This window comes from Gossypium hirsutum, chromosome D06, assembly GCF_007990345.1.
Source record: "Gossypium hirsutum isolate 1008001.06 chromosome D06, Gossypium_hirsutum_v2.1, whole genome shotgun sequence".
NCBI classification, from domain to species: Eukaryota; Viridiplantae; Streptophyta; class Magnoliopsida; order Malvales; family Malvaceae; genus Gossypium; species Gossypium hirsutum.
The window spans coordinates 32,191,253-32,204,244 of NC_053442.1; the positions used below are offsets into that span (position 1 = coordinate 32,191,253).

Sequence of the window (12,992 nt, forward strand, 5' to 3'; positions counted from 1 at the left end):
TTATTTTATTTATATAAATAAATAAAATTATTAATTAAAAAATAAATTAAAAATAAAAACTTGAAAACAACATATTTATTAATTAAAAACATTAATTAAAAATTTTAAATTAAAAAAAAAACTTGAAACAATTGAAATAAAAAAAAACATAAGTGCTTGAGGGAGAAATGACCTATTTTCCTAAAAAAAATTAAAATTTTGGTCTATACCTCTATCTTTTTTCTTGAAATTAGCATATACCACTAATTTTGTCCATTCTTTCTTGTGTTTATTTTGGTTAAATCAAGTTGCATTTGCTCCACAAAAATAATTTTTAGAAAAAAGATTTTAGAAAAATAAATTTATTTTTTACAAATTGATATTTTCTATGTTTAGATACTTTTGTATAATTTTTTTTGTAAATTTTTTTAAAATCATTTTCTAAAAATTTTTATTAGTGAAATAAATACAACCTAACAATATTTGTTACAAAATGTTATAGTATAATTGACAATATTTATAAAGGATGAGCAAATTAAAAATAATGCTAAAAAAAAATTAGGCAATTCAAGCTTAGTGGTGATGGAGGTGGTGGTGAAAATTTAAAAGTACTAACTTTTTTAGTTTTGATATGGTAGAAGTTTTTTACGATTTTGTGTTGTTTGATATAGAAATCGATTGCCTCAAATATTTTATTAAATATATATATATAAATAAAAATGGCAAAGAAAATGAAAAAAGCTTAATTGACATTCTCATTTGGAACCAAAGTAAAAGTTTTTTATTAATTTATCTAGAGAAACACATATCAATTTGTTGCAAGTTTAGTCTAACTGTTCCATATTGTGTTCAGTCACAATATTGGTCAAACAGTGATACATAAATGAAAAATAGAAAAGTAAAGAAAGATTTTGCACACAATTATTTGTTAGCTTAGTTCAAAAACAATCCTACTCTGTGGAGCCTCGCTCAATGAATGATTCATATTCAACAAATTCATGGGTCGCATATTAGTTTAAGCCCAACAGTGACCTTAATTGTTACAAATCAATTACCCCAAAACCTCACTTACATCAAATATAAACTATCCAATAAAACCCTAACCTAAGACTACAAAAATACAAAGTAAAAGATAAAACAATAACCAACCAAAAACATTCCAAAAGCCACTTCCAAATGTGCAGCACAATAGCCTATTTATAGGTTAAATTCGACATATTCTCTATTTAGTCTTGATAAAGTAAAACTCTCGATTTTAATCTGAATATAACTTCTTGAATTATATCCAATTATTATTCAAAATAAAGTAAAATTAATCTCCTTAAAAGCAACCATGAAACACATCCTTGAGATTGAGAAAAACTCTCACCATAATCCAAGTTGAAGTAAAACTCCTCAACACACTTAAACTTTTTACAAATACACACCACTTCAATTTCAACTTTAATGAATGGAATGAGAATGTCCAAGAAGCTCATTTGCTTATTAAAACAACATCCAATACAACACGTCACAAAGGCCAACATATAAATATGCCCAAGTTTGTCTCGTGTCTTGATTGACCAAGTCTTTGAGTGATCATGTAACTGAACAAACATTGCTGGACAGTCTTGGCTCTAACTGTAACACCCTATGCTTGGTCCGATCACCGAACCCGAGCTATAAGATGCTACAACAGTTAACAACATTTAACATACATGAATTCATCTTAAATATGCAATTAAACAACAAACATTCAATATCATATATATAATATGATTGACAACCAAAATTGAGCCTTAATTGAGCTTACAAAGATCTTAAACCAACTTAGAAACAACCTAGGACTAATCTGAAACTTTTACAAAAAAAATGGTAAAAAGGCTAAATATGGGTCACACAGCTGTGTGGTTAGACCATGTGATAGGATGAGGCACATATGGTGCAATATCACACATTCGTGTCCCCAAACTATGCAACAAACTAATGTCATGTATGCCTAAGTCACACAGCTATGTCGCCAAGCCGTGTAACTAACTATGGTCGTATGGAACTAAAACCATCCTGAACAAACAAAGCACATGACTATGTCACTTAACCATGCATGACACACAGTCGTGTGACAGCCTGTGTGTCTACCCGTGTGTGCTAAGTTTTACCTTGAAATGCAAATTGTACATGTATTTGTCTACTTAGGCCACAAGCATGCCATTAACCATTCATTCAAGAAATTCAAAACACACCAAAAACATACCAAAACATGTCATTTGCCTTAGTTCTAACCAATATGCCATAGGGCACCATCACAAACAACATTCAAACCTAAAGTTCAACTCCATTTTTTATCAAATTCAAGCTTAACTAAATAATGTCATGTAAAGTGTCAAAATGCCATCATTTCCTTCACCAACTAACAACCATTTATTAAGGCATATTTACTAATACATTTTCCATCAAAAGAATCAATGCACATATCAAATTTTCATGACATCCAAATCAAGTATCCAACCATAATACTATAACATCCAACCAATCCATCACTCAACCATTCTTTCCATAACAAATGACAACTTATCAACATTTCATCTCAGTCTATCATATACCATTCACAATCCACGTTTAATATTACCATATAAACCATGTGCCTTAACATTTAGCTATCAAACATATATAATTTGTACAAGCACAAGACATATATACTTTCATGAACACATAACTATATATACCAAATACTCCTATTACATGCCACAAAACTCAAATATAGCGATTTCAAAGTCTACCAAAAGGTGGTTGGATAGTGTGATCTTCAAACTGATTCGATCGCCCAGTTCTGCAATACAAAAACTATAGGAAAACAGGAAAATGAGGCATAGTAAGCTTCAACTGAGCTTAGTAAGTTCATAGGTAGAAAAATGATATAACATACCTTAATGTCACATTTAAAATTTAACAAAAAAAATTAACTAACACTTAATCCTGTCATCACAACCATTTCGATAAGTGAGTTCATTATATTTAAGTCATATAATCATTCAAGCTATACAATATCATTCAATACCAACACATGATATAATATCCATAAGTGTGAGCACATATTTTCAAGTTATTTACCAAGACACTATTACCAAGCATCAACACAAATCATTACGTCGTTTAACAATCACTATTCAGCCCGATGAACTAATATGAACAAATACAGATACGCAGTTATCCACCTAAGTCACACTAGAATGCTCAACTGAGCTAATCCAACCAAGAACACGCCTGGGCACCAAATGCCTAACCCGAAGGCTAACATCCCTCCAAAAACATGCCTGAGCACCAAGTGCCAAGCCCGTAGGCTTTACATCCTCCCTTAGAAACACGCTAAGATCACTATAAATATAACTCAAAAATCAATAACGAATGTTGGATTTCGGTATATTCAGTGTATAATATCATGTTATATATCACCATATCACATATCAATCCCGTACAACATGCAAAATGACCTATTGACATGCCAATTGATTCTTATCATATATTCATCCGGGCTCGATACATGTAACCGTATAACACTTTCCATTTCAATCCATTTTTTTATTGTTTCAATCGTAATATTTAAGTTTACATTCTGTTAGAGTATGCCCAAAGACCAATCATGATATGGTTGTAATTACAAACTTATTTTACCCCGTTATTGATACAAGGCATTGTCATTGTTATTTCAGTTTCTTTTTCTATGTATATAAATAATCTAATCAATAATAAAGTCCTAAGAATAATATGATTATTCTTAAAAGGTCCTTAGTTAAGTATTATTGTGGGCTTGGACAATAATAATGCATTGAGACTAATGTGTAGTTGATTGATGACAAAGTGTTGTCATTGACATAGAGATGTCAAAATCAATACATGAGTATGTGTTAGAGAACAACATTTTGGACTGACCTACCATGAGTATGTTTCTTAGATTATTATGAGTCACAAACATTACTCACAGCGATAACTATGTACATGATCCTCGAACTTGAGATCATCATTATTCCAACATCGCGAGTCATATATTTTGATACAATCAAACGTCTACCGTAACAGGTTGTACCATAAAGATTGATGTTGTATATACCACAATCCATGTAGTGGGATATGATTGATCAAGATAGGATTTATCCCTCCTACATAATAGGAGTAATATCTTAGGCCATTTAATAGGGTGAGACTAGAAATGCAGGGTCATACTCAAATAAGTTGATATGAGATATTACACTTATTTGTTTATTATAGTCTACTCAGAATATCAAGAAATATAAGATTGGACTATACAAGTGTGACTATACCATGACTTGTGTCCAATCTAAATATAAATGATAAAATGATATAATACATGAAAAATTTATCATGGAAAGGTTATGTTAAATCATGACTTCTTGTAACTTAGGTAGCAATGATACATTACTAGATGCCATTCATTGCTTGTAACATTAGAAATGTTCTAGTATTATTACCAACGTTACAAGAACCTACAAGGTCACACCCTATGGTTAAAATGAACAGACTTCACGCCAATAGAATGGGCGTATACCCTCCTACATACCACTATGGTGGATTCTTATCATTAGCAGATAAATATCATTTGATAAACAGTTTTATCTAACAGACAGCATCTGTAACACCCTAGACCCGACCCGATTGTTTAGCCCGAATATAAAGATGCCATACCATCTTCTCACTACTTGTACATTACAATGTTCATTTTATTAAAGCAGACACATGTAATTCATAACATTTGCACATGTTTTAAGACATACATGTATTAATCATCGTTAAATCATGCTGGACATAAATCAATGTAACTAATTGTGTTAAAAATTCAAGCATTTAGACCACTTAGCAAAATTTCCAAGACAATCACGTAGGTATCGATACTGACCTTAGGGTATTGATATTTTCTTTAAGTGGTATTGATACCACCTAGAAAAATGATGCCAAACTTGCATTATGTTTCTCACTTTAAAACCAAAGTATTAAAAATTATCGGCATCTGTCATGAAATATTGATAAATTTACCCCAAGTATCGATACTCGAGCAAATGTATCTATACCAAATCTCTATTATGATTTCCTACATGTTTCAAGACACAGAGGTATCGTTACCGATTGTCGATACCTCTGCCTCAGATCTAAAAAATGCAGCATACTTATGCAAATAATTCATTCCAATTTAGTTTCTAGACATCATGCATATTTTACTTCAACAAACCAAATGGCTAAATTAACAGTTCAATATGTCAAAACATGTCCAAATAAGAAACATAATACCAACTTCAATGTTCATAAAATCGAGCATAATATAAACGTGTAAATCTCAAATGATAAAGCCAAAAATCAGCAAATAGACCAAAAACGTCATGGCAATAGTCAACCATAAATCTACCATATTGCCTTATTCCCCAGTACATAATTAAATGAACAAAAACCTATGAGAATTAACAATGTATTGCTTGGATCACCTCTCGAAAACCACACCTACACAACTAATCTACTATAGGTAAAGAAGAGAGTGGGTGAGCTTAACAAGCTCAGTGGATGATTAGAACAACCATCATGCAAACAATTCATCAAGCATTAACGGAACAACCATATAGCACAACTTTAACAATTCCAACTTTAGTGTCATAATATACTTACTCGTGCATTATTTTCTAGTTTTTTTACATGGAAAACATATTCACTTTTAAGCATATACCATATTAAACATATAACCACATAACCTTTAAGAATATATCACAATACTCATATAATTACATAACATTCAAGCATATATCACAATACTCATATAATCACATAACATTCAAGCATACATCACAATACTAAAAAACATGTTTATAGATAAATTGCATAATGGTCACATGTCATATAAACACATAACATAATACATACATATTCAAAGTTTAAGATAATTTGGCACTTGAACTATGAAACATAAAAGTGAGCTTTACCATCAGTTTGCAATTTTCAGGGACTAGTTTGCAATTTTCTCTTTCCATGATTATCTACCGATTCTTAATCTATATAGTAATTTGATTTCAATTTATCAACCTCAAATACATTATAACATTTCATTTGATGCATTTGACTTCCTATCAACATTTTTCACAATTTCCCTAATATTTTTAATTTTATTCAATTTAGTCCCTAAAACAAAAACTAGCTTATTTTTCACAATTAACCCTAGAATAACATGTTGAATCCATATCCATCCCCATAAAGCCCTTCATTACTAAAATTTTACAAGAAATCAATGCCAAATTTAACATACTTTTAATTTAAATCCTAAACTTAAAAATTATTTAAAATCACTTTACAAAATATTCCTATTTCATCATTAAGCTTCAAACTCAAGCATTAACATCTAAAAACCTTCAAGAAAATTAATGATAAGTTTTCAAAACTTATAAAATATTCTAAAATAGTCCCTAGGCTAGCTAGATTAAACTACAACGATTTCAAAAACATAAAATTCATGCAAAATGGGTGTGAAACTGACTTACATGCAAGAGTATATGCAAGGCTGAAGCTTTCTTAGCTAACAACAATGGAGTTTCTGGTTGGAAATAGAAAGAAATAGGGAAGATGATTTTGGTTTCTTTATGTTTTATTATTAATAATACATTAAAATTATTTTAATATACATTTTTAATAATAAAGCTTAATTAATCAAACATATAACTTGCCAAGAGATGGATTATATTTGATATTTAAAGTCTCTTCGATATCATCAACATGAGTATCAATAATTTGCTAACCTTTAGAGCTCAAGTGTGGTTAATCTTTTCTCTCCCAAACTTGTTTCACATCAAACTATCTCATTCTTCTATCTGTCTGAACATTTGTTTGATCAACTACTTGAACTAGCGTTGCACCGTATATAATTTTCCACAAGTCTTTTTGCAACTTGTAATAATAAGGCCTAATATGACCAACATTCCTACAATAGTGGCAAATCATCCTCCTGTTTCTAGTTTACCCTTTCATCTTGTTGCAAACATGTTGTCTAAGTGATGTTTTGTTTAGTGTTGCAACATTAGATTGGATAGGCTTTGTTTTTCTCCACTTTTGATCTTTCATTTTCTTGTAACAATGAGATCTAATATGTTTGACCTTTCCAAAATAATAACAAACATATTATTTATTCTTCTTTTCACCAAGTTCATCATGACTAGATTCGGATCTCCCAATAGAAAATATCTCATCACTTTCTTTGACAAGTTAACCAAGCATCTCATTAGCCATCTCAAGATCAACAATCATATTATTTTTCCTTTGCACTTCCATTTTGAACTTCTCATTTTCTTCCTTCAAAATGGACACCTCATCTCTCAAGTCACCATTCTTCTACCACACAAATTTCATTTTTTTACCATTTTAAAATATGCATTTTTTTAGAGTACCAATATCACAGTCTAATTCATCAGGATTTTCATAATCTTTCTAAATAGGTGACTGAACAGTCGTAGTGAAGACCACATAATTGCTTATCTTTTCATCAAAGTTTAAAATTTCACTTTTATCCTAATCATCACCCAAGATAGCAGCTAAGGGCTTCTGCTTCTTGGTATTGGCACATTCTGACTAAATATGGCCATACCCTTTGCATTCAAGACACAAAAAAGCTTTTTTCTTTGGTTGAGAATATCCCGCTTTATATGAGTCTTCATTGTCTCATCAGAACCTGATTTGTTCCCTTCTTAGAAGATCTCTTCATGCTCTTTGTGAGCAAGGCTAATTTCTTCTTGATCTCATCAATAGCCTCCTTAGTTTACTTTCCTGACTAAACAACAGGTTGAACATAACAATTAGTGTTCTTTTTAAGTCTCAATTTGTCATGCCTTCCTTCTTTTAAATTTAGCTCAAAATTTCTAAGATAACCTATTAGTTCATCCAATTCAAGAGTGGTGATATCATTTGCTTCTTAGATAGCCATGACTTTAATAACAAAAAATTCTGCAAGAGACCTTAGAACTTTTCTTACCAGTTTCACCTCAGAAAAGCGTTCACCTAGACAAAAACTTCATTAGATATGTCACATAGTCTTGTATAAAAATCTGAAATTATTTCATCCCCATGCATTTTTAAAATTTCAAATCTAGTAGTCAAGATTTTTAGTTTGGACATTTCGAAAGAAGTATTTCCTTCTTGTTGATTATACAAAATAGTCCATCATTCCTTTGTTGACTCATAAGTGGAAATCATCTTAAATTGCTCAATGTCAACTCCACTAAATATAACATTTAGAGCTTGTGGGTTTCCATGAGCAGTCTTTCTTTCTTTAGTAGTGTATTTTGATTTGCCACAATTCGTTTTGGCAAATTAGGTTCTTTTTGGCACTTAATGACCTTATTTTCTAGCTATTTTATGTTATTTTGATTAATTTTCCATTTTAGTAGTTTAAAGTTAATTTTAGTAAAATAAGCATTTTTACGCATATTTGGGTGTTGTAATGACCCATTGGGCCAATACAGGCCTAGGGTAGGGCTAATGAGCTACTTGAGTGAGCAGAGCATCGATTCAAGCCAAGGAATACGAGGAGTGACTTCAGTGTCAAGACACAAAAATGCTATGTCGCGACATCCAACTTTGAACCAACAAAAATCTCATTCGATGTTCAGTGTCGCGACATCCATATTTAGTGTCGCAACACCAGTTTGACGAGGGCCAAAATATTGCCAAGGGTGTTTTTGTCTGGACAATGTATTTATGTAGCTTAATGGCTTGTATTTGACCTAATTTTGGCAACTACAATTGCCTATATATAGTAATGTTTAGGGGTTGTTTTTAGAGTAGTTTTACGAGACTTAGTTTTAGTTCCAATTTATTCTAAGATGTTATAGAATTTTTATTTATTATTTTTAGACTTGGATTTGATCTCAATCGAAACTTTCGTTTCTTTAGTAATTTATAATTGTTCTTTGGTTTTCAATTGCAATTGGTGTTATCTGGACAACTGTTAAAGGGTTTTTGGCTTCCGAGTGCATCCAATATCGAAACAGATCAATATCTCTTTTCCCTTATCTTTAGCTTAATTCATGCTTTGAATGTTTAAATTAAATTTAAGGAATTTTGCATCTAGATTCATGAGTGGCTAAACCCCATAGGGAGATTAAAAATCAGAGGTGAGATTAATTAATTAAAAAATTTAAGGTTTGTCTTAGAATTAGTTTTCTTAAATTATGAATGTTTAAACCCTAGGATTGACGACCCTTGGAAGTAATCTAAGTAAATGAGGTCGAGAGAATAGATTACCAAGCACCTCTTAATTTAACCACACTTAAAAATTTATCATTGAACTTTTTTTGTGTTGCAAATTATGCATAATCATTTTTTTTGGATTTTTTAACTTATTATTTATATTATTTTTATTTTTATTTAGTTAGGGTAGATTAAAACTCTAGGAAGTGAAGGTGTTTATGATGGAAGGTATTCTGATTGGGTATGAACACACGACTCGTAAAAGTTAGTTTTTGATAAATTAAGGGCAATGTCAGGACATCGATTCCTAGTGTTGTGACACCGCATTTTGAACCAAAATATTTTGAAAACATAGAGGCAGTGTCACTGATAACTCTTAAAAAGAGTTATATCTCAAGCCTTTAAAATTGATTAATTTCCTGTACATAAGTGGATATATTTGCATTTCTTGGTTATTTTTAGAATACTGCATAATAAAGCTTGGATTGTGCCTTGAATGTCATTATATTTTACTTTTATTATTAGGAAGAAATGAATTGGTTGTTGTATGCACAGGTGCAGGAAGGACAAAGAGAATGAGAAAAAGGAGGAAGGGAATGAAGGAAGTGAATATGGCCACGACAAAAGGTTGGATAGATTGCCAACAAAAAGACCATGGCAAATTTAGGAAGATGCTGACACAACATTCAGTCCTCGTCACTCTTAGCCAGCTGTACGTGTACTAGATAAATTCACCTGAAAAAGAGGGAGAAAATGTGTGTACTGAAAGAGATGGGACCTACCTTATAAAAAAAGAAAGAGAAAGAGAAGAAGAGTAGTTTTTTTCTCTCCAGAAAAAATCTCATGGAATTTTAGAGAAAAAGGGAAGAGGGTAGTAGCTTAAAAAGAGAACAGAGACGCAAGGAAGGGGACGCCGCATTCAACCTTGGGTCTTGCACAATTTGGTAACATTAGAGTTAAAGCTGGAGTGGCAAAAACTTCCTGCAGTTCTACCTTTATTCTATTAATTGATTTCTTTGATTTTTAAATTGTGGATGGTGATGTTGAATGACATTGATATTTTGGATTTTAATTCCCAACCCATGAGCTAATCTCATTGGGTTGGATTTACTGGATGAATTTTTATTCCTTTTAATGACTATGATATTATCTTAAGTAGATCTACTATTTCATTAGATTTGGGTTATCTTAAATACATGCATGTTAACTCTAGACATAAATGAATGCATGGCATGTTCTTAGACTTGATTTAATTCTGAAAAGGTTAAGTGAGTTGGATCGTAATCAAATGATTCAAGCGAGTACTCAAATGAATTCTCGTAGCACTCTAGACATAGAGTTGTGTTCTATACATAGAAAGGAAGGAGAGTGTTAAGTATCGTTCTTGAGACTTGTAAACATACAAAGTCTTAGAATGGTAGCTTAAAGTCTAGCTCTCGAAAGAAGTAGACTGTAGTAGTTATACTTTGAACAGTACTTTGGTTAAGGTTTTTCCATGGCATTATTATGTTATAAAGATATAATCTGAGTAATTCCAACCTTTCCGTTCAATAGTATAAATCCTCCCAACTTTGTCTTGTAGATTTTCCACAAAATTCAGTATTTGATCTTAATATTTTATATATTAATAGTCATCATCAAATTGTTATTATGTTTATTTTGCTATAACTTAATTAGTATAGTTCATAGTTATAACTCAACCATTTTAATCCATTTTAATCCATTTTGATCCATGTGGAGACGATCTCACTTATCACTTTATTACTTGATTCGATGTGTATACTTGCACATTCGCATCACATATGACAATTTTTTGGCGCCGTTGCTGGAGGTCAACAATTTGGTGAAATTTGGTTGTTATTATCTATTTAATTTTTTTAGTTTTATCTTATTTAGTTGTTTTTTTATTCTTGATCAGATTTGCTGCTAGTTTATGAGTAGAGGTATTCTCGAGACCGAATAGTATTCTTTTGACACAGAACTTGAGAGAACTTTGAGGAGAAGGAGAAAATAATTGTAAGAAATGGCAATGATTGGAAATGATCTAGGTAGATAAGATCCATTACATCCGAATGGTAGGGACACTGATATTCTTTGTATGAAGATGATAGAGATAGACCCATTAGAGAACATGTAGTGCCAATCTTGGATGATTTGAATCCAAGGATTATCAGGCCACATATTCAAAGTCAGCATTTTGAGTTGAAACCAATGATGTTTCAAATGCTACAAACAATAGGATAGTTTAGTGGATTACCTGCTGAAGATCCATGGTTGCATTTAAGACTCTGTTTAGAGGTCCGTGATTCACTCAGGCAACAACGTGTTCCTGAAGATGTCTTGAGACTCAAGCTATTTCCTTATTCATTACAAGATCATGCTAGAGAGTGGTTGAATGCTTTGCCGTCAGGAATGATGGCATCTTGGAATGAGCTTTATCAGAGGTTTTTGTTAAGGTACAATCCTCAAAATATGAATGCCAAATTAAGGAATGATATTACCTCTTTCCAGCAATTTGAGGATGAGACATTGTATGAAGCTTGGGAGTGATTCAAAGAATTAATTAGAAAATGCCTGATGCATGGTTTCCAACTCTGGACGCAGATGGAAATGTTTTACAATGGATTAAATGCACATATAAGAATGGTAGTTGATGCATTTGCCAATGACACTTTACTAGATAAATCGTATAATGAGGCATATGAGATTCTGGAAAGGATAGCCAATAATGATTATCAAAATCTAACTACAAGAGTAGGGACTCGTAGAAGAGTTGTTGAAGCTATGGAGCTTGATGTGCTCACTTCATTAATAGCTCAGGTATCATCCCTAACTAATATGATTAAAACAATGTAGAGACAAGTTGTAGTGTAAGAAATGAAAGTAGTTGAGCTAACATGTGTTTATTGTGGAGAAGATCATGTTTTTGATGAATGCCCATCGAACCCAGCCTCAGTATATTACATAGGAAATTTCAATTAAATAATAACCCATATTCCAATACGTATAATCCAGGATGGAAGCAACATCCTAATTTCAGTTAGAGTAATCAAAGAGTGGGAAATTCCAGTAATGATGTTCGACATAATGTCACAAGTACACCACCTGGATATAATCAACCCATGTCATGAAAAAATGTTCAACAAAGTTTAGCATCATCTTCTTCATCTGTCAAGCATTGTTGAAGGAATACATGACCAAGAATGATGTTTTAATTCAGAGTCAAGTTGCATTTCCAAGAGCTTTAGAAAATCAAGTGGGGCAAATTGCCAATGCATTAAGCTCAAGACAGTAAGGAACATTGCCGAGTGATACTGAAAATTCAAGATCTCAAGAGAAGGAGCATTGCAAAGCCATTACACTCAAAAGTGGTACTCACTTACCTGAAGTTGTTAATGATGCCACTATTGAAGAAGATAGCTCAAATTTTATACATAAGAAGAATTTAGAACCAGTAGAGGTGCAATATAGAACTGAGAAGATCAAATAGAAAAATGTTGAAGCATAATTAGCTCGTGTTTCCAATAAGAATGCCACGGTAAAACAACCTCAACAATTCGAAGGAAGGCCACCTCTACCTTTTCCTCAGCGATTTTAGAAGTTGAAGCAAGATTTTTAATTTAAAAAATTCTTGGATATCCTAAAGCAACTTCATATCAACATACCATTGGTGGAAGCATTAGAGCAAATACCCAATTATGCAAAGTTCATGAAGGACATATTGTTAAAGAAGCACAAATAAGGGGAATTTGAAACTGTTACTCTCACTGAAGGGTGCACAACAATGTTGATGAACAAATTGC

At 31.9% G+C, this 12,992-nt stretch overlaps 1 non-coding gene across 1 annotated transcript; it reads right to left on the minus strand.

The window, feature by feature from the left end:
• Positions 1 to 11,670: 11,670 nt before the first annotated feature.
• Positions 11,671 to 11,777, minus strand: LOC121218868 (small nucleolar RNA R71). The gene has a single exon (XR_005915348.1). It is a non-coding gene; the product is annotated as a small nucleolar RNA R71 (small nucleolar RNA).
• Positions 11,778 to 12,992: the final 1,215 nt, after the last annotated feature.